This window comes from Sapajus apella, unplaced genomic scaffold (genome assembly GCF_009761245.1).
Source record: "Sapajus apella isolate SASKATOON/1434 unplaced genomic scaffold, GSC_monkey_1.0 scaffold83, whole genome shotgun sequence".
Lineage (NCBI taxonomy): Eukaryota > Metazoa > Chordata > Mammalia > Primates > Cebidae > Sapajus > Sapajus apella.
In genome coordinates this window covers 7,505,096-7,532,754 of record NW_022437023.1, presented here as the reverse complement: position 1 = coordinate 7,532,754, position 27,659 = coordinate 7,505,096, and positions in this window count along the sequence as shown.

Genomic DNA, 27,659 nt, shown 5'->3' with positions numbered 1-27,659 from the left:
ATACTGCGGACACTGGTATGTATGCTGAAAGGGCCACCATCACCAAATGTCCTCTAGTGTCTGAGCTACTGGTGTCATTGTCAAGGGCATTGGCTGCTACTATCACCAGGACATCATCCCCCCACCTCCTTTCCCTATCAGCAGTTGTCAGCAATTGGCGCTCTCACACATTCAATGTTCTATGAAGACGAGGTTTCTGCTCTACAGACCAAAGGCTGATGGAATATTTCTACTGGAGAAAATTATCCCTACTTCCAATTCTACTTCTATCCATTTTTTTCAAACCTAGGGTCAGAAGAGCAATATTTCTATTGCAACTTGAGATGAAGTTACACCAAAGCAAGTTGTGTTGATTCTCTTTCCCAGTGCTGAATTGTAAGACGTGGCCAGGTCTGAGGCTGGGTAGGAGAAAAACAGCTAGAGAGCCAAGTCTTACTGCTCTGTTCCTCACTTTGAGAAGAGGGCAGATGATTGCGGATCCTCTGATCTGGACTGGGGCATCATTCTTGATGGATTTCTAGACCCAGGAATTGCCTTGGACATCATCCACTTGCTGAATGCCGTGTTCAGCTTGGAACATAACCGAGGGAGGAAGATGCGAGGAGAAGGAAGAGTGGGCAGAAGGTAGAAAGAGACAAGAACAAAAAGAATACACTGAAAACTTCGTGGAAAAGTAGAAAGTGTCCATATTTTTCAGGTCGCTTGGTGGACATGACTTTCATGTAATACGGAATCAAAATTGTTGAAATAGACGAATTTGGTCTCCATTTAATTGTCAGGAGTAAAAGTAACAGGGTGTGTTTGTTTTGGTTTGGGTCTATTTTTGGTCGTGAATTTTGCAAGATTGCCAAGAATTAAGTTTATTCTCTTGTTGGCTGAAGATTTTTCTGAGAGGCGAGGCTTGTCTTTTCCAACCATCCCCCAGGAAAGAACATAGAAAAGTAGGGAGTTGAATGGCTTCCGCAGAGGGCAAGACTTGAGCTGGCCTGAGAGGAGGCAGTAGCTCAGGTCCACACAGCAGAAGGCCAGGCTTTCAGTTCTCTTCTTACATCACAGTCCCTGTGTTAAACGTTGCTAAGTTGCAGACGAAATACACCCAGCACAGGCCCTGGGACATAGTAGGCATGCAACAAAGCTTGCTGAATAGAACTAAACAGAGAATGTCATGGTTATGGGGAGATACCTAGAAGGTTGATGTGGATCTTCTATGCAAAACTGTAGGAACAATAAAGGAGGAAGCTATTTAGAAGTCGAAAAAATAGCAGAAACTGGAAAGTACAAATTGAAAACTAAGAAGTCCTGCATCAATGTTTAGAACAGTGTAAGTCTGAAATCTTAGTGTCAGAAATCAAGAATTTGAGGAAATCTAGTTGAACTTGCTATTATAACCAGTAAGGCAGGGGCATGTTGGTTCTGCCACCAGTTCCTGGGCAACATCGGACACATTTTTCTATTTCCCTCAGGTGGCCTGATTTGTATTGCCCAGAATCCTGTAAAAGGAAGGGAGGTGTGCCCCCTGTGGCAAGGAATGGAGGGGAAGCGTTGACTGTAAGACAGGAACAGGCATAAAAATAACATGTTCTCACTGCAGCACTGGTAAATACAAGAAACCAGAATAAAATTGTGTCCTCAGAGTCTGGAATTGGGGCTTCTTTATTCACTAGTGGACTAATATTATTTTGAGACAGGGTCTCACTCGATTGCCCAGGTGAGAGTGCAATGGCATGATTGCAGCCTGACCACCATGGCTTAAGTGATCTTCCCTCTTCTGCTTCCCTAAGAGCTGGGACCACAGACATGCGCCAACGTGCCTGTCTGATACTTTCATTTGCAGAGACAGGGTCTTGCAGTGTTGCCCAGGTTAATCTAAAATTCTTGGACTCAAGCAATCCACCTGCCTAAGCTTCCCAAAGTGCTTGAATTATGAGCATGAGCCACAGCGCCCTGGTCATCAAAGGATTATTAAGTGGTATGTGCCAAACTCAACACTGACTACAGAAGACAGATGAAGAAAATGTGGAGACTATTCTGAGAAAAATCATCATCACTCAATTGACTCATACTTCCTTTCCTCCAGAATATCCAACTCCAGCATCCCTTTCACTACAAGTTCCTGTCTCACATTCCTTACGCTGCACCAACTCATTGATTCCTTGACCATCTCCCATCCTCTCCCATCTTGGTAGTTGCAGCTACTCGGGAGGGACTACTGAATCGCTTGAACCAGGGAGGCAGAGGTTGCAGTGAGTTGAGATCATCCCCTATCAGGCGTCCCCCGTCTCCCTTCCTGGGGCAGAGTCCCACATTTGCCACCTGGATTCTCAATATCCCAGACTCCCCGTGGCCTACACCCTGCACAGATCACCAATTGCTCACCTGGCTCTCAACAGACTTGACTAGTCCCAGCCTTGGAAATAGAAAGACTGGTTCATCTCTAATGTGGACAGGCTTCCAGCTTTCTCACTTTTAATTTGCCTTCCACCTTGTCAAATCTGGTGGTCGTAGCATTTCCTTGTTCATAGACTTCAGAGGCATATTCAGGAGAAAGTCCACATTTATTGCAGGACCTTTAAGTAAGACCCACTGCAGTCTGACTCCTCAGTCCCCAGCTCGTCTCCTGCTGTGCACCAATGCTCCACTATGTATAGGGAACATAACCCTCCCCCAAAATACTGTGTACATTCTTGGACACAGACCAAACATAATCCCTATGCCTGGATTTTTCCATGAAGGCTTCAGCATGTCAGCTCAAACACTGTCACCTTTGATGTTTTCTAGACCATCTCCTCCCTGCCCCAGTTGCTCTCCCAATCAGAATTCATTGCTGTCTCCTCTGTCTACATATCCTTTGTTCCTCCGTTGTTGTTCCTGTCATTGCAGTGCCTTTGTCTGTCACTCACACTAGACTCACAGCTAGTTCATTAGCGGTGATGTTCACTTCTGCTTACCCTACAGGGCCTTATCTTTGTAAGGGGCTCAAAACTGGAGCTGAGTGTGAACTAGGTGGGGGTTAGCTGCCAGTGGCAGGAGGGATTTTATGACTAAGGAAATTCCTCGAGCTGGAGCCTTAGGTACGGATGGGTCTGGAATGTTTGGTAAATAATGGTCAGGCCAGTGTGGCTGGAACTGAGGGTTCAGATGATGTTAGGAAGGCTAAATTGTTCGGGTCCAGGATTTAAAAGGACACTGGTGGGTTAAGCTCAAGGGTCTGGATCTCATCCTTTAGGCAGTGCCCTGTTTTACCAAGTTCTGTAGATGTCAAATGTCTATTTTTCTGTCCGATCATTTGCTGCAACTATCTTTCCAGAAATCCTGGTTCTAAGGCAAGGGGATTGTGAGCAGGGTTGTGGTGTGGAGAAAGAGGTGATTGGAGAAGCACGTATTGCACCATGAGTTGTGGAGGGGGATGACACTGGGTGCTTGGAAGGGAGACTGCTAGTGCAGTGGAGGTGAGAAAGGAAGGACAGGACAAAGACACTCCAAGTGGGGACAGGAAGAAAGCAGCCTTGGGAAATTCTGCGCTTCACAGGAAGAGGGAAGCATCAGGTCCACTTCTTGGGCAGACAAATAAGAAGTCTAAGACCCTCGAAGAGGAAACAAGTTGCCTGAGCTCCAGGATTAAAACTCAGGTTTCATAGCTCCCAGTCCCGTGCTCCTTTCCCCTCCTGTGAATGGAAGAGAGGCTATGAGTGAGAATGGAGCTCAGGAGATCCAAGTTGAGCCCCAAGAATTGTTTTCGCAGTTCTTAGTGATATGTGCAAACTTAGTGCTAAAATAACCCTGAGCCACATATACTAGCTTGGCCTCTAGCATCCCAATAAATGGGTTGACTGGCATATTCTCTCTTGTAGGGAACCAACCCTATATCACCTGTGGGTACCCCGTGTTCAGTGGTGACGAAGGAATGAGAAAAAGACAGATTAAGAGACATGGTGGGACCAGGGAGCCATCACTCATTACTCTGGAGGAGACAGTGAAGGCCCCAAGCTCTGATCATCCACTCTGTTTATTGTTTATAATCACTTTGATCTATAGGGTAGGGGTGGAGTGATGGTGGAGCAAATTAGTGAGTCCAAACTGAATCAGTGAACCAGAACTGGTATGTCATCCTAAGGATTGATAACTGTGGCAGTTTGTGAGTTTCACAAAATAAGAACATGTGGTTATCTTTAGCTTATTATCTATGTACAGCTGGTGGAAGCAGGCCGGGCCTTACAAGGAGCATACAAGTCTGGCTACGCCGTAGTGCTACGAAGGGGGTTTACATCCTTGAGCACAATGTTTATGGTAACAGAGTCTAGGTCACCCTGCACAAAAACAGGAGGCATGGAGAGGCCTGCCTTCTCAAAGGCCTCCTGCGGTCTTCCGCAGTTTGTCATAACCAATTTATGTAGGCACTCTGTAAGTCCTTTCTCGTCTGCTGCTTTTCCCAACACTCTGAACCCTGCCTTTTCTGAGCAGACTATTCCGTGTATGTACCTCTCCTTTGCCATCACAGGTGGTCTGCTCTGCTCCAGACTTTCGGCTCATTGGGTCCTAGAAAAGGGGCAGCCAGGGTGACTTTCAAATATAGTGAATTTTTCCTGCTCTGGGCTGCTTATATTTCTACCACTACCACAAAAAAATAAAACAGAACTCTTCCTCCAAAACTTGTAGTTCTCAGGAGTTTAACACTGAGGGGATTTTAATAGAAGTCAGAGGAACAGAATGGAAAAAAAAAACAGGGTAGAACAAGAGCAAAAGAAATAATTAAGATAATTGCTAAGAATATGTCTTCAAAAGAGCCCATGAAGCATGGAGCAAAAAGAATTTTTAAGATGACACACACCTAGATATATACTAGTGACATTTCTGTAACTCAAATAATTTTAAAAGCTTTCAGAGATGCAAAAATTTTTGCCACAAAGGAACCAGCATCAAAAAGACATAAGACCTCATCAAATTCTGGAAGCTAAATGACAATGGAACAATGCCCTCAAAAATCTGAGAGAAATGGCTGGATATAGAATCTCCGGGACAAAAATATCAAATCAAGTGTGAGGAAGTTTAAAGAAGTGTGAGGGTAGGTCCTTTGAGAAACATTGCAAGACAGGATTACGTGTGCAAGAAAGTTATCACAGCAAACTCCTGTAAAGACAGGCCAGGATAGGCTCTCCGAGCTGTCAGATGGCAGCCAGGCTCTGACTCCATATAAAAGAATGAGTGAAGGAAGGCAGGGCAGGTGGGCATATTAGACTGCAGTGCAATCTTAGAGCTTGGAAAGCCTGCAGGAGTCCTCAAGCCCTACTGGAGTCTTGTGTCTCTCTGCTTAGTCTTTGGCTGGGAATAGCCTCTGAGAAGCCCCAGTGTGCATGTGCTGATGGATTTCAGAGGCAGCGTTAGAGTCTGTGGGTGAGTTATATGCCCTGCAGTGGAATATCTGAGGGGCACATTCTTAAAGCAGCCACAGATATGTTCTGATTTACAAAATTCCAAAAGTTTACAATCCACTAATCCTGTATGTTAAAAATGAAGGATGTTCTTTAGTAAAATACACCCCAAAAGAAGAGAGAGTGAAACATTAAGAAATCATAGGTACCGAGTTCACCCCAGAACAGCCAAGGAAGCTGGAAAATTACGAAGGAAAGTCCATGTAAAGGAAACCCTGGCACAGTGTCCTTTGGGTGACAAAGGCTATAAAGGATCACACTTCCTTCCACTAAGCGTTCAATCACAGCACTTGGAATTATACTACAAATAAAAGCCAAATAATCAGAATCGTGAATAAATTGAGTTTTGTTTCTTACAGAATTAGTCTGTAGAAAAAGCACAGCAGTAGTCATTTTAGTTGAAGGACGCAACAAAACCCGTATCCTTTTCTCTTGGTTAAAGTTTAATACAGCGAGTCAGATGTCAGGAGGGGAGAAGGAAGGTGGAAAGAAGTAGCAGCTCACTGATTTTCTCACCTTTCATGTTGTAGGTGAGAAACAAATACAAGTTTGTTATTTAAAGCGACATGTAGATAACCTGAAGTAAAGTTGGACATGTAAGTGGTTCTCCTTGGGCAGTAAGGCTGGGGACGGAGACCTTCATTTGTTTTATATTGTTCCACCCTACCCACGACATGCATGTAATTCATTTTATTATATTTTAAGATTTTGAGTTCTTACATGGACATAGGGGAGCAACACACACTGGGGCGTCTGGTAGGGGGTAAGGTGGGGAAGGAGAGTGTTAGGAAAAATAGCTAACGCATGCTTTACTTAATACCTAGGTGATGGGTTGATAGGTGTAGCAAACCACCATGGCACATGTTTACCTATGTAACCTGCACATTGTGCACATGTACCCCAAAACTTAAATATTTTGAGTATTTAAAAGGTCCTCTAGAGATTTAAATTTTAAACTGTCTTGTTTTAGGAAAAGTATAAAAGTAGAACCTTTATTCTGTGAAATAACCCATCTACCATCCTTAGGGAAAAAAATGGACATTTCAGGCAGTGACAGAGATGGCAAATGTTCTGTTTAGTAATGTTAGCTGAATCTCACTTCAGCAAGACTATGTCCTTAGTGTGTGTATTAGTCTGTTTTCATGCTGCTAAAGACATATCCAAGACTGGGAAGAAAAAAGTTTAATTGGACTTACAGTTCCACATGGCTGGGGAGGTCTCAGAATCATGACGGGAGGTGAAAGTCACTTTGTACATGACAGTGGCAAGAGAAAATGAAGATGTACAAGCAGAAACTTTTGATAAAACCATCAGATCTCATGAGACTTACTACCAGTAAGTCTCTTAAGAACAGTATGGGGAAAGCTGCCCCATGATTCAAATTATCTCCCACAGTGTCCCTCCCGCAACATGTGGGAATTATGGGAATACAATTCAAGATGAGATTTGGGTGGGGACACAAAGCCAAACCATATCATTCTGTCCCCGACCCCTCCAAATCTCATGTCCTCACATTTCAAAACCAATCATGATTTTCCAACAGTTCCCTAAAGTCTTAACTCATTTCAGCATTAACCCCAAAGTCCACAGTCCAAAGTTTCATCTGAGACAAGGCAAGTCACTTTTGTCTATGAGCCTGCAAAATCAAAAGCAAGCTAGCAAATTTCTAGATACAATAGGGGTACAGGTATTGGGTAAATATAGTAATTCCAAATAGGGGAAATTAGCCAAAACAAAGGGGTTACAGGGCCTACGCAAGTCTGAAATCCAGCAGGGTAGTCAGATTTTAGAGCTCCAAAATGATCTGCCTTGACTCTATGTCTCGCATCCAGTTCATGCTGATGCAACAGATGGATTTCCGTGGTCTTGGGCAGCTCTGCCCCCTATGGCTTTGCACAGTATAGCCTCTCTCCTGGCTGCTTTCATGGGCTGGCATTGTCTGTGGCTTTTCCAGGTGCATGGTACAAGCTGTAGGTGGATCTACCATCCTGGGGTCTAGAGGACGGTGACTCTTTTCACAGCTCCACTAGGCAGTGCTCCAGTAAGGACTCTGTGTGGGGCTCCAACCCCACATTTCCCTTCTGTACTGCCCTAGCAGAGGTTCTCCATTAGAGCCCTGCCTCTGCAGCAACTTCTGCATGGGCACCCAGGTGTTTCCATAAATCTTCTGAAATACAGGAGGAGGTTCCCAAACTCCAATTCTTCACTTCGGTGCACCTGCAGGCTCAAGACCACATCGAAGCCATCAAGACTTGGGGACTGCACCTTCTGAAGCCATGGCCCAAGCCCTACATTGGTTCCTTTTAGCCACGGCTGGAGTGGCTGGGATACAGGGCACCAAGTCCCTAGACCACACATAGCATGGGAGCCTGGGCCCTGCCCACAAAACCATTTTTTCCTCCTAGACCTCCAAGTCTGTGAATGGTAGAGGCTGCCGTGAAGGTCTCTGACATGCCCTGGAGACATTTTCCCATTGTCTTGGCAATTAACATTTAGCTCCTTGTTACTTATGCAAGTTTCTGCAGGAGGCTTGAATTTCTCCACAGAAAATGGGGTTTGCTTTTCTATCAAATTGTCAGGCTGCAAATTTTCCAAATTTTGATGCTCTATTTCCTTTTAAAAACTGAATGCCTTTAACAGCACCCAAGTCACATTTCGAATGTTTTGCTGCTTAGAAATTTCTTCCACCAGATACCCTAAATTATCTCTCTCAAGTTCAAAGTTCCACATATCTCTAGGGCAGGGGCAACATGCCACCAGTCTTTTTGCTTAAACATAACAAGAGTCACCTTTGCTTCAGTTCCCAACAAGTTCCTCCTCTCCATCTGAGACCATCTCAGTGTGGACATCATAGTCCACATCATTATCAGCATTTTGGTCAAAGCCATTCAACAAGTCTCTAAGAAGTTCCAAACTTTCCCACATTTCCTTGTCTTCTGAGCTCTCCAAATTGTTCAATTTCTGCCTGTTACCCAGTTCCAAAATTGCTTCCACATTTTCAGGTACCTTTTTAGCAATGCCCCTCTTACTGGTACCAATTTCCTGTATTATCCATTTTCATGCTGCTGATAAAGACATACTGGAGGCTGGGAAGAAAAAGAGGTTTCATTGGACTTAGAGTTCCACGTGGCTGGGGAATCAGAATCATGGCAGGGAGGCAAAAGGCACTTCTTACATGGGAGCAACAAGAAAAGAGGGAGATGCAAAAGCCAGAAACCCCTGATAAAACCATCAGATCTCATGAGACTTATTCACTACTACAAGAAGAGTGTTGGGGAAACTGCCTCCATGATTCAAATCATCTCCCACCAGGTCCCTCCCACAACATGTGGGAATTGTGGGAGTACAATTCAAGATGAGATTTGGAGACAAAGCCAAACCATATCAGTGTAATTTAAATAGACATTTATGAGTAACTTTATCTGCCTCTGAATTGTTTTTTTGCTGGTTTGCTTCTGATTTCCTGCTGGTAATTCTTGGAATACGTATACAGAGGACAGTCACATAAAGGCCCAGAAAGCCTGTTTTTACCTAATACTGGTAGGAGAATCCTAAAAAACAAAAAATCAGACTGCACAGATTGGAGCCAAAACTCATTCCTGGATATAAGCACCAAGTAAAGTGTCATTCTAGAAAACAACAACAAAATAACTTTAGATTATGAAGTTTTATTTATTTTGATTGCTTTGTCTGGAGGACAGAGCCATGACCAAACGATACAGTGGATACTGCTGTCAGTCATCCAAGGGCATAAAAGGAGAATGGGATGGACCAACACAATGCTATTCCTTTAGAGTAGTTGTATCGGATTGTCTATATATTGGGTAGGTCAGCCATGCAAGCAACTATATGAAGGCTTAGGATCAAAACCTGAGCTGTTAATAAAAAGTGCATCTAATTGAGGGGAGAAAAAAAAGGAGAGGGATAGGAGGAGGATGGGCCCTCCTCCTATAGATGGAGATGTAGGGATCCGCAGGGCTGAGAAGGGGATGGTTTGTCCAGAACCTAGAGGAAATCTGTTGTGAGTTGGCACAGACTTCAGATTCTAGAAGCAATGATACACAGTATCCAATATCAATTCTTTTCCTTTCTGCTTTGTGACCATCTTATATTACTCTAAAATTCTTAGTAAGATACACCATAGCCTAAAATTAACCATAAGAAGGAAAGACTCAGTAGCCAGGCCTGGCCAAAATGAGTGTAATAAGAGCAGCAACAGCCAGTAGAAGCAATGTGTAGATAGCAGAAAATGCCTTAAAGAATTTTGAAACAACGTTATTTGTACAGAGATTCTGTGAAATTTTGTGAAGAACCAATAACTTGATTAGAAGAATGGACTTCGCATGGCCCATTGGACAGGTTTTATACCCTCATCTCTAAAAGGGAAGGTTGGCTACTTATGAGTGGAGAAATCAGGGATATTGGGATTAAAGATTTTTTTCTGCAAATAACCATTTTTGCACATAAAAGTCTATTTCTTTAGCTTCTCTTGAGTTTTTAATGAGGACAGTCATAACATACACAATTAGCGGAAAGCTTTGCTTTTATCTTTCCAATATTATTTTTTTTCTTATTGTACTGCCTACAATTGCCAGTTCAGGGTTAAAAAGTAATAGATTTATCTTGTTCCTGATTTTAAAAGAATACTTACTATAAAGTATGTTACTTCCTATGGGTTTTTTTGGAAGATTTTGTTGGATTAAGCAGTTGACTCGAATTCCTTGTTAGCTGAGAAATTAACAGAATGGCATCCATTGAGATGTATAATTTATTTCCTTTAATCTGTTTGTATAGTTCTCTATTCTGTTTCATTGATCTCTGCCAATATCACAGTCTTGATTACTTAAAGTTGAATAGACATATTCCCTCCTTTTCATTTTTTTTATATAAAATCTAATCAATCCAGTTACTTTCCTTTCTGTCTAAATTTTGGAACAACTTTGATAGAAATTGGTTTAAACCTAGGGAAAATTTATATATTAACTACTGACATTTTCTAATGCATGACAGTGTATCTCAATTCACTTCTAAGATTTCTTTCATCAGCGTTTTAGTTTTCAGCATACAAAATCCTAAATATGGTGTGTTAGATACTCATTTCATTTTTTGAGCAACTGTAAATGGCATATTTTTCATTTTGCTGTCCATATGTTCATCGATATATTGAAATAGAATTTTTTGTATGTTTATTTTGTATCCTGTGACATTACTAAACTCATTAGTTCTATGAGTTTGCTTTGTTGTAGATTCCTTAGAATTCTTTACATAGAGCATCATGACATCTCCATGAAAAGGGACAAATAAAACTGTCTCTGTGGAAATAGAGATGGTTTTATTTTTCCATTCTTATTTGTTTTGGAAAAGGAAACAAATTGTTTTTTTTTTTTTTTCCTTTTCATGGAAAAAGGAAACACATTGTTTCCTTTTCATGCTCTATTGCACTGATTAGAACCTCCAGCATTATGCTGAATAGAAGTGGTGGGAGAGAATGTTCTGGCTTTGTTTTTGATCTGTGCTCAGACTTTTGCCATGAAATACAATGTTAGCTATAGAGTTTTTGTAGGTCTTAATCAAACTGAAGATCTTTTCAAATCCCATTTTTGAGTTTTTATCATGAAGCATACAAATTTCCTTTTATGTCCCTTCACTTTTCCCTATTTATGGTAAACTATCTTACATTTCTCCTATATACATTTAAAACTATATCAGTGTTACAATTTTTATTTCAAATAATTGAGTGAACTTGAGATAAAATTTCTACCATTTTTTAGTTTTTATCTGAAATTCCAATTTTCTTTATGTTTAGACCACATCGTTAGCCATCGCTTTAGGGTAGATATGTTGGTGACAAATTCTTAGTTTCCCTTCTGAGATGTCTTGATTTACCCTTCATTCTTGAAGAATATATTGGCTGAGTGTAGAATTCTTGGCTGACAATTCTTTTCTTTCCTACTCGAAAAATATTGTATGCCAGACAGTTCTTTTCTTTCATACTTGAAAAATGTGCCATATTCTTCTGGCCTCCCTAGCTTCTCATGAGAGATCACTATCATTGAGATTGGTTTTCTCCTATGGTTAAGGTATGATTGCTCTTGCTGTTTTCAAAGGTTTGTTGGGTTCTTCTCCTTCTTTAGTTTTTAGAAGTTAGAGCATATGTGACTTGGTGTTGATTTCTTTGGGTTTACCCTGTTTGGAGTTTTCTTAGCTGTTTGAATCTGGAGTTCTATGTCTTTTGCCAAATTTGGGGAGTTTTAAGCTGTTATTTTTTCAAGAACATTTTTCAGACTCACCTTCCCTCTCCCCTCTATTTGGGACACCAGTGATGTAAATCTTAGATTTTTTTTTAATACTCCCACAAATCCCTGAGGCTCTGTTAATTATTTTTGGTCTGCTTTCTCTCTGTTCACACTGCTTAATTTTATATTCTGTCTTAAAGTTCACTGATTATTTCTTCAATTTTGCAAGAAATAATTCAGACTTCATATTCTAGAAGCAATGATACTCAGTATCATTCCTTGAGGGTTTTTCTTTTTCTGACTACAAAGGCCCAGAAGAGAGGGCTTTTAAAAATCATATATTTTTACTTCTAAAATTTTCACTTGACTTTCTTATATCTTCTATGTCCTTGAGACTTTTTTTGTTTCAAATATGCTCATAATTGTGCCTTGATTTTTTTTGTTAAATTTTTTTGCAATTATTTTTTCACTTTTTTTGAGACGGAGTCTCATTCTGTTGCCCAGGCTGGAGTGTAGTGGCACAATCTTAGCTCACTGCAACCTCCGCCTCCCAGGTTCCAGCAATTGTCCTGCCTCAGCCTCCTGAGTAGTGGGGATTACAGGCATGTGCCACCACGCCTGGCTAATTTTTTATTTTTAGTAGAGACAGGGTTTCACCATATTGGTCAGGCTGGTCTTGAACTCCTGACCTCGTGATGCACCCCACCTTGGCCTCCCTCCTGGGATTACAGGTGTGAGCCACTGCACCTGGCCTTTTCTATTTTTTATTGTACTAAAATACCCATAATGTAAAACTTATCATCTTAATCATTAAGTTCAGTGATATTAAGTAGATTCATTTGTTATGCAACTATCATCACTATCCATCTCTTTTCAAACTAAAACTGTCTATTCTCAATAAACAACAATGTCCCATTCTCTCTCCTCCCAGCCTTTGGCAACCAGCATTCTACTTTCTGTCTTCCTAGTTTTGACTATTCTATCTCCTTTGTGGAATCATATAGTATTTGATATTTTTGTAACTGTAGCATAATGTCCTCAAGTTTCATCCACATTGTAGCATGTGTTAGAATTTTCTTCTCTTTGGAGGCAGAATAATATTCCATTATATGATACACCACATTTTGCTTGTTCATCTGTTGATGGACATTTGGGTTGTATCTACATTTCAGTTATTGTGAATAATGCTGCTGTGAATATGGGTATGCAGATATCTCTCTTAGAGCCTGCTTTCAGTTTTTGAGTGAAAGTGGAATTGCTACATAATATGGTAATCATATCTTTAATTTTCTGAGAACCACCTGGCTTTCACAGTAGTACCACTTTACATTCCCATCAACAGTGCTCCACACCCTCACCAACACTGTTGTTGTTTTGGTTTTTTTGATGGTAGCCATCCTGATGGGTGTGAGGTAGTATCTCATTGTGTTTTTGATTCTCATTTCCCTAAAGTTTAGTAACGCTGATCATCTCTTTAGGTGCTTACTGGCCATTTGTACATTTTTGGAGAAATGTCTATTCAAATCTTTTGCCTTTTTAATCAGGTTGTTTTTCATTGATTTTTATAATGACTGTCTTACACGATTTGTCTGATTATTCTAATGTCTCTTTTATATTGATATGAGCCTTTATTTCCTCTTTTCACTCAGTTTGAGATTTTGGTGGTTGATATGAGTGATTGGCGATTTAACCCTGGAAATTTAGGGTATTATGAGACTCTAGATCTTATGTCAACTTTCTGTTCTAGATGGTTTCCTCTGACACTGTGCTGATAGGGGAAAGCTGGGGGAGGAGGTGGGGATCCCCCTGCCAGGTGGGGCTGGATGTCCAGGTTTCCAACTGGGCCTTAATTAACACCTAAGAGACAACTCCTTGTTACTGCTGGGAGGGGTGAAAGTTCTGGCTTCCAACTAGGCCTCCCTGGTTGGGGGAGGGGTAAATGTCTCATTAGTGTTCTCCAAACAGCCTCCACTGACACCATGGGGTGGAGGGTAGCCTCATGATGTCTGGGTGGTGGCGAAATGCCCAGCTCTCTCCATAGGCTTTCTGACACCCACCCTCCAGCAGGGGGGAGGAATGTCTTATTACTGCCAAGGGGCCATGGAAATTGAGGCTCCCACATGGGTAGAGGGTGCCTGGTACTGCCAGGCAGGATAAATGTCCCCTTTGGCCACCTTTGATGCCAGGTTTGGAGAAGGAGAGATTTTGGTGCTTCCTTACAGTCTGGCCAAGGCTCCCCACTTGGCCTCTGCTGGCCTGGAGACCATCCAAAGTCTGCTTTAGCCAATGAAATGTGGGTAAATTTGAAAGGAACAGGAGACTTAAATATGTTAGTGTAGTTTCGTTTAATCTTTTTTTTTTTTTAGATGTAGTCTCGCTGTCACCCAGGCTGGAGTGCAGTGGGGCAATCTGGGCTCACTGCAACATCCGCCTCCCAGGTTCAAGTGCTGGGATTACAGGCACATGCCACCATGCCCAGCTAATTTTTGTATTTTTTTTTTCAGTAGAGATGGGGTTTTGCCATGTTGGCCAAGCTGGTCTGGAACTCCTGACCTCAGATGTTCCACCTCCCTCGACCTCCCAAAGTGCTAGGATTTCAGGCGTGAACCACTGCACCCAGCCTCATTTAATCTCATGCTTGCCTGCCATTCACTAAGAGAAGAACATGCTCCAGGTTTAACAACCTGGATACAACCTGCAACTTGGAGGCCGAAGCTCAGATTTTAGCCTATCCCAGCTGACTCATACACCCTGCAGTAAGAAATCAATGCTTGTTGTTTAAATGCTGAGATTTGGTGGTCCCGAGGCCAGCAAAGGCCAAGTGGGAAGCCTTGGCCTTGATAGAGAAGCCCTTTTTCAATGGGGCAGGGAACTATATTCTACCTGGTAACTTTACAGTATCTTTCCATTGTACATAGAGGATGTGGATGTATAATCTTATTACAGGAGAGTGAAAGTCTGAGTCCAGTAATGCAATCTATTATAATTAATTGCTGATCTTATCTTTATTGTCCTCCATTTAATTACTTTGGACTCTGTTCTTTAATATCTTGAGTAGGATGATTAACTCACAAATTTTCAGACTTTGAGCATATAAGGTTGCAGATTTCTCTAAAGGTAGCTTTAGCTGCACCCCATGAGTTTTGATACATAAGTTTTCATTATTCAGTTGAAATGCTGCCTTATGCCTCTTACAATATTGTCTTTGACCCAAAAACTACATGTTCAAAAATTTCCAAATGTACTGTCATAATGTCTTGGTTACTGCTAAGTTAATTATACTGTGGTCAGATAATACAATCTCTATGATAATGATTTTTTTCAGTATTTGTAAAATTTGTTTTATGTCTTAATATGTGGCTAATTTTCATAAATGTTCTGTGTGTAAGAGTAAAGTTTATTTTTTTTTTAATCTGAGATACAGGGTTCAATATATGTTTATTATATTACAGTCTGTGTTATTAATATCTGCCACACATTTTTTAATTTTTTATTTGATCTGTCTGTGTTAGATTGTTTTGGAGTTGACCAGAGTGGATATTTTCCTTGCACTTCTCTCAACTTTTTGCTTTCTATGTTTTTAGGCTGTTTTAGGCTATAATATTTAGAAATGTTATATCTTCCTTAGGAATGAAATTTTACAATTATGGAGTAGGCCTCCTTAAACAGAAAAGCATTTTTAGAGGTAGTCTGTCTTATTTTGAGATACCTACACCAGCTTTTGGGTTAATATTTGCCTGGTATTATCTTTTTTTCCACTCTACATGTGACCTTTGTGTTCTTTCATGTTTGAAGTATCTCTTAATGATGGCATAGAGCTAATTTTAAAACTATAATCCAATTGGACAATCTGATCTTTTAAATGACTTAGCCCCGTTATGTAATGATTATTGATTACTTACATATTTCTGGAATCTTTTTGGTGCTGCCAAAAGATACACATTTTCCCCACATTATAATTCTGAAATTGAAGTGTTTCTTACAATTCATGTTGTAGTTAGCAGATATTTTCTTAGCATGTAAAATTCAAGTACATTTTACAAATGATGTCATCCTAGATTTCTTAGATTCCAAGAAATACAATATTTACTCTTTTCCTTTTTCTTCCACTTCCCCTTTTATCTTTATTGACTTAAGGTTTTTTATTTCCTTTTTTCCCTTATACTCGAAATTTTCACATTCTGTCTGTATTGTTTTAGTGATTACTCTTAAAATTGTAGCAAGCATGCTTTAGTTAAATTCTAAAGCTAATCAGTGTCTTCAGATTCTCTCAGAAGCTGCCCTTGAGACAAGAACTTTGTTACAAGCATTTGGAAGTAAAATCAGGAAGTACAAGTGAAGGAATAGGACAGTGAGATGCGGGAAGAGAGAGAAGCCCTCATGAGCGGGTAACTCTTGTGCATAATGGGCTCAAACCCTCTGAATAAGACAGTAGAACATATCTGACAATTTTCCCACCAGGAGATAAGGAGGTTAGGACATTTGTCTGACTCCTCTATTAAGCAAAATTTATCCATGGGCATTAATTTCCCTAAACTTCCGGTTTTCATGCGGTTAAGGCAAAGCATGTTTCTGTGGTTTAGGAGAAAGACTTTGAGCATAGGAGGGAGACATGTGATTGAGCAGAAGCTGTCAGCCTGTTGAAAACTGTCTACCACAGTTGCACATGAACTTGGGTGGGCAGAAAGGATATTGGGGAAGCGGGTATCAATAGTGCCTACTACGATTAGTATATTTTGAATTTCCTCCTACCTATTGTCAAAACCTTGAACTTTTCATTTCAATCACCAATTCTACTTCATATATCACTCAGTATATATTTTATTTCTACTTTTTTGTATACCTCCTAAAACAATTATTTGTATTACTTTAAAGAATGGTCATTACGCACATGTTAATGCTTTACCCACATGTTAATCAGTTTCCTTGCTCACCATTCCTTCACTTTTTGTGGGTTTAGTTTCTTTCTTCCTTTAGTATGTTTTCCTCACCATCTGAACTTCCTGGCTCCTAGGTTTGGATAATGAATTTGGATATTGAGACTGTAAAGTATATCATGTTATGCAAGTTTATTTCATTCCTGCATTTTAGATCGCAAATAGCAAGTGTTTTTATAGAGTGGAGCTTAAGTAGTTTAACATTTTTTTTTCCCAGAAACAGTCTGTGAGGGAATTTAGTCTTTGTCTTTGTGAAAATGACTTCTTTTCCTCAGTCCTGAATGTAGTTTGGGTATAAAATTGCAGGTTCATTCTTACTTTCTTGCAACACTTAAAAGATGCAAGGGGACCTCAAAAAGTTCATGGAAACTGGAATTAAAAGATAAAAATAAAAAATTTATCAACATAAATTCTCAGTTCAAGACACTTTTGAAAGAATGATACCAGCCATTTAGTCCATCCATAAAGAACTGAAGGTCCTGAGAATGTAATCATGTCAGTGTAGACTTTTTTTACATTATTAAGTGAAGAAAACTGGATGCCCTTTAAAGATTGTGTAAGATAAGGAAACAAAAAGTACTCAGAAGGAGCCAAATCAAAACTGTAAGGTGAATGCCTAATTTTCCATCAAATCTCAAAATCGCCCTTGTTTAAGAGGAATAAGCGGGAGCACTGTTGTAGTGAAAGACTCTCTGGCAAAGACTTCCTGGATGTTTTTCTGCTAAAACTTTGGCAAACTTTCTCAAAACACTCATAATGAACAGATGTTATCATTCTTTAGCCCTCCAGAAAGTAAACAAGGAAAATGCCTTGAGCATTCCAAGAAACTTTTGCCGTGATCTTTGCTCTTGATTGGTCTGCTTCTGCTTTGACTGGGCCACTTCCACCTCTTGGTAGCCATTGCTTTGATTGCACTTCAATGTGTCTAAATGTATTTCTACTCTTATTTATACCCTTCAGGGGTATTGTGACCAAAGAAAAGAGAGAAGCAGAGTCTGCCAGTACCAGACTCTTGGTAGCCATGAAAATACGTGGTTTATTTAGGTAGTGATGACCTTCGTGAATAAAATCAGCTGAAATTTGGTTGGAGATTATAGATTTCATATGATTCAAATCAAGTTATCAAACTGAAAGATTACAAAAAGTATTGTGTGATGGTGCACAACTGAAACAGTAGGTGCTAACCCTACCTGAAAGGTATGGACTTTTAAGGGTCCCTAACAATCTAGAAAGTGCTAAAACTGGACTCAGGCATCAATCTGTGATGCATGAAGAGCCACACTAGACATAGGCAGCTCTAAGTCTGGCATCCTGTGCCAAATGTCTCTGTCTCTGTCCAAATGCAACTCCAACTTGTCTTGGGTGACAATCATACTATGAATTGTCTCAGTAACCTAAAGTAACACCAAAGCTTAGTGGGTTAAGTGTCTTTTAACCCCAGAAATGTAGAAATTATGAAGTACATCAAACCCATGACATGAGTTTGTATTCAGGATAATCTGAGTGTTGGGTATCTAATGCTGGTAAAACATAATTCAATGTGGCATATGAAAGTAAATGACAAATTGGCCTGTCATTCCAAATTAAATGTGTTTGATTTGAGGTTGTATGGTTTAAGAGGAAGTGACTTAATTTATAAAGAGTGTTAGGATAGTTAAAAGAACTTTAATTTCTTAATAATGAGGGAAGGGGCTGGGTGCAGTGGCTGACGCCTGTAATCCCAAGCACTTTGGGAAGCCAAGGCGGGCAGATCACCTGAGGTCAGTAGTTTGAGACCAGCCTGGCCAACGTAGAGAAACCCCATCTCTATTAAAAACACAAAAATTAGCTAGGCATGGTGGCATGCACCTGTAATCCCAGCTACCCAGGAGGCTGAAGCTGAGGCTGGAGAATCTCTGGAACCTGGGAGGCAGAGGCTGCAGTGAGCTGAGATTGCACCACTGCACTCCAGCCTAGGTGACAGAGCAAGACTTCATCACAAAATAATAATGAGGCAAGGATTCATTTGTTAGGTCATGAGTTTGTTGAGTTTAGACTTTAACTTCTTAAAGAAAATGGAATACATTAAATTTATAAATGTTACTTAAAGTGCTTACAGAAAACTAATCTGTTCAAGTTTACTTAACATTAATCAAAATCAAATTCCCTTAAGTAATCAGTCCGATTTAATAAGGCTCCCTGAAAATAATTATTTTTATTTTATATAAAATTTACTGTGTTTAAAACAGTATAATAAAATTTATAAGTTTAAGGAAAGCTATTTACATTTATAATTTTAGTCAACAAAAATTTATTTTCATTTATTTGGGTTTGATTTTTAATTTATGTGCACAAAAGCTACCCTTGGACTTAAAAAAGTCACATAGAAACTGAATCTAAGGATTCATATTCTTTACTGATGTAATCTCTTGCTGATTCTCTCTAATCTCACCTTCTGAAATTTGTAGTAAGTATAAATTGAACCTTTTCACTCTATCTTTCATGCTTCTCATTTTTTAATGTTTCCTTACCCAAAATGTAGCACAGAGAAATCACTTCTCTTCTATTTCCCAATTCTGTCTTCATCTTGATCTGATTAATCTTTCCACTGGGAATTTTTCCTGAATTTCAATGGCTCTATTTCTCATTTCACATCAGACACAACCCTTGTGTACTTTCTCAGAGCCAAACTACCTCCCTTGTTCTCAAAATTCCTCCTATTTGCAATAACACTGGAGCAAACAGGCACACTGCTGCCTCTACTCAGCTCCCCAGGCTGGCTGGGGGCCTGAGATTGCATGGTCCTCACATCTCACATGCCATGCCTGTCTGCAACAAGTTGCTCCTCCACTTACAGACATAGGATCTGGTTTCCTGAGTGACATCAAAGGATGAATAATACCATAATTATGAGTTAGGTCTCCATGGTATGAAATTTGAGCAATGGGAAATGAGAATCAGGAAGGAGCTGGGCATAGAAATTCCCCTTCTTTTCTCCCTTTTAATCAGAGGTGGTGTTTCTTCTTTAAAACTTTTCATAATGATACTGTGTGCTAAGCAAATATATCTTTTATGTGACCAGCTGTTTTCTTCATGTCTTCTCAAAAATCAGTGGCCAGTGCAGTAATGCATCATCACATTGCTTCACATCTTCTCTTGCCCCACGTCCCCCTTTTCTCCCTTTTCTCCCTCTTCTCCCTTACCTTCATGTCACTGGGCTTGTAATTTCTAAATAAAATATATGCATCTTCATCCTTGCCTCAGGCTCTGCTTTATAGAGAACTTCAGTTAAGAGAGTCTTTAACGCTTTGATTTCATTGGCTTTGAGAATTTAGACCTACCTTCATGTTTTTAAAAATACTAATATAACAGTCAGACTGTAAAATATGCTCAATGATATTGATTCTTAGTGGGATACTATGCAGTCATAAAAAAGAACAAGATCATGTCCTTTGCAGGGACATGGATGGAGCTGGAGGCCATTATCCTTAGCAAACTAACGGAGAAACAGAAAACTAAATGTTGCATGTTCTTACAAGTGGGAGCTAAATGAAAATAACACCTGTACATGTAGAGGGAAACACACACTGGGGTCTATCAGAGGGTGGAGTGTGGGAAGAGAGAGGGTATCAGGAAAAATAATAGGTACTAGGCTTCGTATCTGGGTAAAATCTGTGCAACAAACACCCATGACACAAGTTTACCTAAGTTTCAAATCTGCCCTTGTACCCCTTAACTTAAAAGTTTTAAAAATGCTTAAAATTGCCATCTTTTAAATTTGAGACTCCAATCCCACTTTTAGTATCGGCAACTCTCACTCATGGTGAATTCTTAAGTGTTTTTTGATTGTGGATTGTGAGTTCACCTTTAGCAGGGCTGTATTGAAGGGAACTCTGAGAAAGCTTAGATAAGGTTTTTTCCCTCCAGAGAGGACTTAAATTCACTTTGTTACAGATATTACCAGCTTGGGAGCTCTCAGCCACATGAGAAATATGAATGTGAAATTCTGCCTTCAAGGAGAACAGGTGTCTGGGGGAATTCTATCCCTTTATTCAAATACAAGTAAAAACAGACAAGCTTCCTTGATACTCCTCTTTGCTGAAGGGTTGATCTTGTTTTCAGTTGCCACCCTTCTTCTGAAAATATAGTAGTTCTTTGATAGTTTTCAGCTTTATGTGCAAAGCCTCCATCATGGTCTCTGGGGTAAACAAAACTAAGGAGAGCTGCAATGTGAACTGAAGAATACTTCCGGCTTTCTATTCTCTTTCATTTTAGCTGCTAGGATTTATGTTACAAGCTCAGCTGTGCATTTAGAAGACTATTTTCTATATTTTATACTTTCATGGTATTTTATAATGGAAAGATTATTTTAGATTATCTAATCTGCTATAATGCTACAGCATTTCTATAACACTAGAAATGTAAGATGAGGTTTTTCTTTAATAACCAAAAGGGACTGAGTTATTACTATTTGTCAAGTACTACTATAACCATATCAAATGAATTAACTCACCTTCTCAACTCTGAGGTAGGTGCTATTATCTCCACTGTGTTAGTCTGGGTCCTCCAAGACAAAGACAAAAGGACCAGAATAAATGTGCAAGTATGTTAAAGGAAATGCCTTTGAAAAAGAAATGGGGAAAAGTGGGTAAAGGCTGGGAGAGTCAATCATAACCCAAGATTGACTGAAGAAGAAAGGAAGTTTCAGAAATGTTCAGCAAAGCCTTTGGAGAGTCTTTGAGCCACAGTGAGTTAAGAAAGGAGTTCTCTCAGGAATAGATGTACCTTAATATCCCTGCCATTTTCAGCCATTAGTGGGGAGGAGCCCAGAAGAGAGATGACCTTAGCACACATGCTGTGATGGATTCCAAACTGCAGCAACTGAGGCCCTTGGCTAGTTATGTGCTCTGTACTGGAAGATCTGCCAGGTGCAATTTCATGCCACCAGACCCACTCTGAGTAAACAAGCATGAAGAGGTTGACTAACATGGTCAAGAACACACAGCTGGCATATAGTGGAAACAGGATTCCAACTTGGGAACTCTGGCTCTGGGACACAACTATGTCATGCTTTTTTGTTAAATAAGATTTTATCACATTGAAAAATCACATTCTTTGTACAGAAAAAATTTTAAGTTAAACAATTGTGCCTATAGTTTGTATTTTTTCAGGGTGAAAGTTACATTAATCGGATTCTTCATTGGCCTGTACAAGAGGGAAAAGCACACTTTAAAAGGCCCTAAGGTGGGGAACTTCAAAGGCAGGGGTCTGTGGATTTGCCAGTGACCTTTAAAATGTGACTGTGTTGCTGGGAGTCCAATGATTATTGCTGTATATTTCCTTTCTCCTCATTCTGGTTAGTTACACATTAATACTGTTTCTTCCCTTGTATGCTATCTTTATCTTTCCCTTTGTGACAGACATCTAGCTGCCTACCCAGTATCCAGTATTCCTTAATTACTAATTGCCAGTCCCCAAAAAAGCCAACAACAATAATATACCACCTACATACCCCAACTTGCCTTATTCAGGATGGCCAGCTGACTAATTTCTGACTATGAGTAAAAAAAATGGTGGGCAGAGCTTTTGGGAAACCCTGAAAGGGGCTGACTCAACTGACCTGTGCCTTGTGTCATCAGGGTCGCAGCAAGGAACAGAAGGCACACTAAAATTAGTAAAACTTAGGGTGGTTTTATATATGGGACTACTGACAAATGTGGGCAGAATATATGAAAATCATGAACAGCATAGAAACACAATAGTAGAGTAAGCTGAGCTGTTATCATCTCTAAAACTGAACAAGTAAGAAAGATAGGTACAGCAGACTACCTTGAGAAGGGTGACCTTCAGGTCAAGAGATACAGCCAGCAAAAGATGACTCTTTTGCAAGGGAGTTTGGGAGAGCAAGGGGAGATATACTTCCTAGGTACAGAGTTCTACAAATCATTAAAAATGTATGAAGTTGTATATCACTGAAATAGATAGAATATTTTTAAAGTTTTCTCATGCCCTTTATAATCAAACCCATACCCATTCTACCAGCCCCTGGCAACCACTGATCTGTTTTCTATACTGTTTTGCCTTTTTTATAACATCATGTTGCATTTTGAATCTGGCTTCTTTCACTTAGAATAATACTTCTGCATTTATGACTAGTTCATTTCTTTTTGTTGTGGAGTAGTATTCCATTGTGCTGATATACCAGAACTTGTTTATCCATTCACAGTAGAACAACATTTGGATTGTTTCTAGTTTTTGGCAATTACGAATAAAGCTGTAAATGTTTAGGTACAGTACTCCCTCTTTTTTCACAGGGGATACATTGAGAGATTCCCAGTGGATGCCCACAACTGCAGATAGTACCAAATCCGATGTCATATACTATGGTTTTTGATCTGATAACAAAGATGACTTCTGTGTAACTAAAGAGGTAGCAAAGACAGTGTGAATACTTTGAACAGGGGATAATTCACATCCCAGGCAGGACTGAGCAGGACAGCAAGAGATTCCACCATGCTAGTCAACTGCATGAAACTTAAAACTTATGAATTATTTCATTTTCCGTTGATTTTCAGACTTTGCTTAACTGTAGGTAACTGAAAGCACAGGAAGGAAGATCATGGATAAGTAGGGACTCCTGTATAGGTTTTTGTGTAAATACAAAGTTTGATTTCACATGGGTATATACATAGCAATGGGATTACTGGGTCATATGGTAAATATAGATTTAGCTTTTTAAGAAACGACTGAACTGTTCTCCAGTGTGTCTGTACCATTTTACATTCCCACCAGCAATGAATGAAAGTTTCAGCACTTAGTATGATCAGTTTTTAAAAATTGTTATTGTACTAGTTGGTATTTTATTGTGGCTTTAATTTAAATTTTCTAGTTGATAAATTATGTTGGGCATCTTTTCTTGGGCTTATTTGCTACCAATGTCTTTGAAATAGCTCTTCAAATCATAATTGGACTGCTTGTGTTCCTTTTAGTTGTGAGAGTTCTTTATATATGCTGGGTAATCCTGATCAGGTATGTGTTTTGCAAATACTTTCTCAATCTGTGTGTCTTTTTATTTTTTAGTGTTTTTCAAAGAGCAAAATAGTTAAATGTGTAAAGTACAATTTGTCAAGTTTCTTCTTCTAGAGCTCATGCTTTTTATGTCCTATCTTAGAAATAAGGCCCAAGGTCACAAAGATCATCCCCTATGTATTCTTGTAGAAATTTTATGGTTTTTAGATTTTTACAATTGGGTCAATAATGCATTTCAAGTTAATTTTTGTATATAATACAAGGGATGGGTTAACATTTATTACCAATTGTTTCATTACCATTTGTTGCAAACACTATTCTTTCTCTGTTGAGGTCAACCTTTATTGAAAATTAGTTTGACCATATAAGTGTAGGTTTATTCTGTTCTGTTCCTCTGATCTATTTCTCTGTCCTTTTGCCGATTTCATGCTGTCTTCATTACTTCAGCTTCATAGCAAACTTGGAAATCAAGTGGTATAAGTCCTCCAACTTTCTTCTTGTTTCTCAAAATTGTTTTGACTATTCCTGTCACTGCTTTTCCTTTTACATTTTAGAATCAGCTTTTCAGTTTCTACGAAAACCTTTCTAGGATTTGGGGAATTGCGTTGAACTTATAAACCAATTTGGGGAGAATTGACATCTTTTTATGTTTGGGGCATTTTGGGAGGTTGGGAGCATTTGGCTTTGTTTTTTATTTTAACTTAAGCTCAGGTGTACATGTGCAGGATGTTTGTTACACAGATAAATGTGTGTCACAGGCCTTTGTTGTACAGATTATTTCACCTCCCAGGTTTTAAACCTAGTATCCACTACCCTCTCTCCACCCTCCACCCTTTGCACTCTGATGGGCCCCAATGTGTGTTGTTCCCCTCTGTGTCCATGTGTTCTCGTCATTTAGCACCCATTTATAAGTGAGAACATGTGATATTTGGTTTTCTGCTCCTGTTTTAGTTTGCTAAGGATAATGGCCTCCAGCTCCATTCATGTCCCTGCAAAGCATATGATCTTGTTTTTTGTGGGGACTCCGCAGTATTTCATGGAGTATTTGGACCACATTTTCTTTACCCAGCCTATCATTGATAGGCATTTGGGTTGATTCCATGTCTTTGCTATTGTGAATAGTGCTACAGTGAACATACATGTGCACAGGTCTTTACAACAGAAAAAATTTATATTCCTTTGGATATATTCCCAGTAATGGGATTGCTGGGTTGAATGGTATTCCTGTCTTTAGGTCTCTGAAGAATTGCCACACTGTTTTCCACAATGGTTGAACTAATTTGCATTCCTACCAACAGCGTATAAGTGTTCTTTTGAGAATTGACATCTTAACAATATTGAGTGTTCCAATCTATGAACATAGTATGTCTGTTTACTTAGTTCTTTGATTTCTCTTACTGATGTTTTAATAGTTTTCAGCATAACCCTTGCACATATTTATCTCCAAATATTTTGTGAGATTTTTTTGGTGCTAGTATACATGACATTTCTTTTTAAATTTATAATTGTTCATTGCTAGTATGTAGAAATAAAATGGACTCTTGTATATTCACCTTGACTTCTGCAACCAGGGTAATCTCAACAGAAGCTTTTATTTTATATTCTTTAGGATTTTCTGTAAATAATCATGTCTGCAACTAGTTTTATTCATTCCATTCCAACTCATATGACTCTTTTTTCTTGCTTTATTATGCTCGCTAGACTCCTCAGTATAATGTTGAATAGAAATAAGTATTTCTATAGGTATTTTTCTTATGTGTGTGCATTTGATATATGATAAATCTGTCTAAATAAGCATGGACATGGTGGCTCATGCTTGTAGTCCCAGCACTTTGGGAGGCTGAGGTAGAAGGATCATTGGAGCCTAGAAGTTCAAGACCAGCCTGGGAATCATAGTGAGACCTATTATCCATAAATAATTTAAAAAATTAGCTGGGCATGGTAGCACATGCCTGTGGTCCTAGCTACTCTGGAAGCTAGGGCAGGAGAATTGCTTGAGCCCAGGAGGTCGGAGTTGCAGTGAGCTACGATTACACCACTGAACTCCAGCCTGGGTGACAGAGCTGAGACCCTGTCTGTAAAAAAATAAAAAGCATAAAAGAGCTCTTTCAGTATGCAATTAAAAATCAAAATAACAGAAGAGCATTTTGTCATAGTTTAATTGGAGGCTGCTTTTCTTTCTCAGTTACACCTAAAGTAATGGTGTGTTCTGTTATTGAAGGTGTTAGGTATGAACTCTTGTAATAGAGCAGCTACATTGCATATTCATAGATTATGATATGAACAGAGTACCTGGGGTTGTACAATGTGGAGGCCTTGGTATGTTGCATGTGCCTGGGGGCTTCATAATTTACACTGCTATCTCTTACTTCATTTAACCAAAGATGAAATACCAGTTTAAGCCTGCTACTTGAGATCCTGTAAAGCTAAAAATGGTTGGCTAGCCAGAGATATTTACTAAATGTTGACCATGATAAACTTGAACAGGTAACTCTCAAAAATTGTAATGGGTCTGAGGCTTTACTTGCAAGCGCACAAGTTAGCTTGGCAGTGTTTCATGGGTGCTTCCAGAAGGCACAGAATGTCTAGGTAAAAGAAAAGGACATTGGCTGGTAGCACAGCAGGCAGCATAGGTTTTGTGTTTGTGTTCGTGGTTCTTGCCTACCAAGGGCTGTGGAGCAAGGGCTGGTTGCAGATGGATGCTGAGCATATTACAGTTTTGGGTCAGACCTAAGAAACCCCAAACTTAGGAAACCTCAATCTAAACAACAATTGTAAGCAAACCCATCTAAACTTTTTCCCAGAGAGAGATAATATCTTAATTATCCTGGACATTAAACTGCTCTCTACTCCAAAGGGAGACAGTATTTCAATCTTCCAGTACCATTTGTAATACAAACATCCCTGAAAACATAGCCCAGAGTGCTGTCAGGGCCTCTTCTCAGAAGATGCTATCCACAAGGAGGTTTTTTTTCTAACAGTAACATAGCCTCCATGGTCAGCTGGGAAAAGAAATCCTGAGTAGGGCATGCCTGTCACTCAGTTTGTGCCCAGTTGTGGCAGTCTGCCCACATGTTCAATATATCTGTTTCTTCTTTGTCTAGACCTGCAGTTTCACCACATTTCCCAGCCTCTTTTGCAGTTAAGTATGGCCACATGGCTCGGTTGGCCAGCAAAACGTAGATGGAAGTAGCACTGCCATCACCAAACCTGACCTATAAAATGTCCCCCACACAGTCCTCTGTCTCCTCTCCTCATCCTTTTCCTGCCCTGGTTGAATGGGGGGGAAAAAAAGAGACAAATTCCTAAAAGATGTTAGAATCATGTGATGGAAAAAGATTGGGTCTTTGAATGGTTGCATGGAGCAGTGATTCTCTTTCTTACCCCAAGGAGCACGGAACTATGACGTAAATGAAAAAACCAAGTTTTAGTGGCCTGACAATAAAAGCTTATCAATTCATAGTATCTAGCATTATGTCACCTAAGTGATACATCAGTCTTATTGCTACTCCACCCCAAACCTAAATGGCTTTCTCCATTACATTTGACCTCGTTTATGTTTCGTTTTTGTAGCTTTCTGTTAGATGTTAACAACACAAATGAGAGAGACTTTCAATTCCATTTGCTATGAAAATGGTGTAATTTGTACGATTTTTGGCAGTTCAGGATGCCACCACCCAGTGGTGCACAGCAGCACTAGGGAAGCCACTAACTCTGGAAGGTGGAAGCAAGGCTAAGCATCTTCCACTTGGCAGAATAGGTCATGGCCACTAACATCATGTGAAGGTGGGGGGGGCCTGAAGATGAGCAATGAAAACATCGTATCTGTTGTATGTACTGGTATTATCACCTTTGAAACATCTATTGGTCCTCTCAAATACATAGGTGAGAGGTCAACTTAGTGCACAGGGGTGATTAGTCCCATTAGTGGCCAGAACTATGGCAAAAGGACTGCAGGAACACAGGCTACATGATCCTCCCCACAGCCCCTTGCTTCGGGGGGGTCAAATCCTTCTTGCCATCTATTTTTGCAAGTACAGTTTTATGGG